A 2,693-nucleotide genomic window follows, 5' to 3' on the forward strand; every position below is an offset into this window, starting at 1 on the left:
GGCACAGAGAGGGTAAGCCATTGGCTGAAGACACACAGCTGGCTGGGGCCGGGATTTGGACCCGGGAACTGGCTCTGGAGTCCCAGAGCCCCTAACACAGTGGTTCTCAGTCTGGCTGCACATGAGAATCACCTGGGAACCCTTTTAAAATCCTGATGTCTGGGCCTCATCCTCCGGAAATTCTGTTTCTTTGTTACTCATGTTGTGGCCCCACCCCATCAGGATTTTAAAAGGATTCCCAGGTGATTCTAATGTGCAGCCCAGGTTGAGAACCACTGTTCTAAGAGGACTTGAGCTCTATGATCTGTTCTCTAACCTCAAGACATCGGGATGGTACTTAGGGAGGGGACTGGGAGGCCTGGGGAGGTTGGGGCATGGGCCCAGCTCCCCGGTTGCTGGTAAGCTGTAGATTCCACAGCTGCGAGGCCTGACATGGGCGGCGGGAGGCGCTGGTAGAATGTGAACATAGACGTGGCTTCCTGGGTGCCAGTCACACCCGGTCATCTCATTCACTCCTCACCAGGGCCCATAGACGGGCCCCTAGAGGCACCGCAGGCCCTCGCATCATCTCTTGGTTTGTTTGGAGTTGAGCCCTGCAAGCTGAGGTGTCTCCATCAGCGCTCCCCACCCCCAGGGCTCTTTCTAAAGATCTGGTGTGGCTCAGTGGTTGAGCATCGACCTGTGAACCAGGCGGTCACGGTCAGGGCACAGGCCCAGGTTGCGGACTGGATCCCCAGTGCGGGGTGTGCAGGAGGCAGCCGATCAATGATTCTCTCTCATCATTGATGTTTCTCTCTCCCTCTCCCTTCCTCTCTGAAATCAATAAAAATACATTAAAAAAAAAAAAGATCTGGGTTGTGTCCTGGGCTCCCCTGCCCTCACCCCACTCCCAGGCTTCCCACCCCTGCCACGAAGCCTCCCACTGACACCTCGAAGGCTCAGTCCCTGGACCCCAGAGGCTGGTGTGGGCCCAGCCTCACCCGCTCAGCTGACCTCTCCCTGACCTCTGCAGCTGGGCTGAGCTCTGGGGCCTGGAAAACCTAACTGCCCATGGCGGGCGGGAGCGCCAGTGCCCGGGCCTCAGCGAGGGGGAGAGGAGGTGCCCACCAGAGGCCTCTTCTGTTTGCCAAAGTGCTGCAGCAGGAGCAGCCGGCTCCCTCCGGGCGGGCGGCGGCCCCGCTGAGCTGAGGAGGTGTTAGCCAGGGAAGCAGGGGAGCAGGGGCCGCATTTGCAAGGGAAATGACGAGGGGGCCTGCAGTGGCTGGAGGTTTGGATTAGCTGCTGCACAGGAAAAGGTCCCTCATGTTTTATGCATGAGGAGCTGGACGGGGCTGCAGAGGGTGCCCAGAGAAGCCTAGGGGAAGCCAGGGGAAGCCGGGGAGGCCAGGGGACCCCGACGGCCAGCAGTCAGACTCCCACCCTCTTCTCTTCTTCCCAGACCAGGTTTCCCAGGGGGCAGGGTCGTCACCAGGCCCACACCACCCCTTGATGGTGAGAATGGAAATTTCCCAAAGTGAGGGCCCCTCCTCCTCTGTATAGTGGAGGCTGAAGGCCTGGTCCGGGGTCAGAGGTGAGTTTACTGGGCTGGGCCTGCAGGTGCCTGACACCGAACCCGGCACCCAGACTGGCACCCAGCCTGGCACCAAACCCAGCACCCAGCCTGGCACCCGGCCTGGCAGGAGCAGGAGCTTTCAGCTTCCATCTACCCGCCCAGAAATCCACGGCACCCCAGCCCCCTTCCTGCAGCCCCACAGTGTCTACTCTGGACTCGGGGACCCCCTGGGGCTCACACTTTTGCTGGGAAAGCGGTGGAGCAGGCATGGAACTAAAACCAGCGGTTCTCAACCTGTGGGTCGCGACCCCTTTGGCGGTCGAACGACCCTTCACAGGGGTCGCCTAAGACCATCCTGCATAGCAGATATTTACATGACGATTCATCACAGTAGCAACATGACAGCTATGAAGTAGCAACGAAAATAATTTTATGGTTGGGTCACAACATGAGGAACTGCATTTAAAGGGCCAGAAGTTTGAGAACCACTGAGCTAAATGCTATTCAAAAGTTCTCTCTCTCCCAATTCTGGGGACAATTCCCCTTTAAAACCGGGCCATTACTTCCCGTTTATGTTTTTGCCTTCCCATCACACCTTCCCCCTTTCCTTGTTTGTTATGTTTCCTACCTCCTGCTCTGTAAATGTGATTGATGGTTGAATCACGCCCAGCTGGCTGCGAGGGCGGGCGGCCACACCCCCGGCCGGGCAGCAGCTCGGGGTCAAGGCGAGGGGCCAGGCAGGTGATGGAGGACGGACCCAGGATTGTGACCGACAGCGCTGGCTGTTTCTCTCTGACAGGGGGTAAGGGAGCGGCACAGCCCAGAGGCCCTGGGACTCAGGCTTCGCACGTGGCTGGCCCTCGGGAGGTGGGAGCCCGTCATGTGTGTGGGATGCTGTGGTGAGCACCTTAAAAGTCCAGCCCTCCCACTGGCGAGCAGGTTGTGTCACAAGTTTAATTTTTATATATATTTTTATTGGTTTCAGAGAGGAAGGGAGAAGGAGAGAGAGAGAGAAACATCCATGACGAGAGAGACTCAGGGATCGGCTGCCTCCTGCACGCCCCTCACTGGGGATGGAGCCCGAAACCCGGGCCTGTGCCCTGAGTGGGGATCAAACCCTGACCTCCTGGTTCACAGGCTG

The sequence above is a fragment of the Myotis davidii genome, unplaced genomic scaffold (assembly GCF_000327345.1).
Source record: "Myotis davidii unplaced genomic scaffold, ASM32734v1 scaffold274, whole genome shotgun sequence".
In the NCBI taxonomy this organism is placed as follows: domain Eukaryota; kingdom Metazoa; phylum Chordata; class Mammalia; order Chiroptera; family Vespertilionidae; genus Myotis; species Myotis davidii.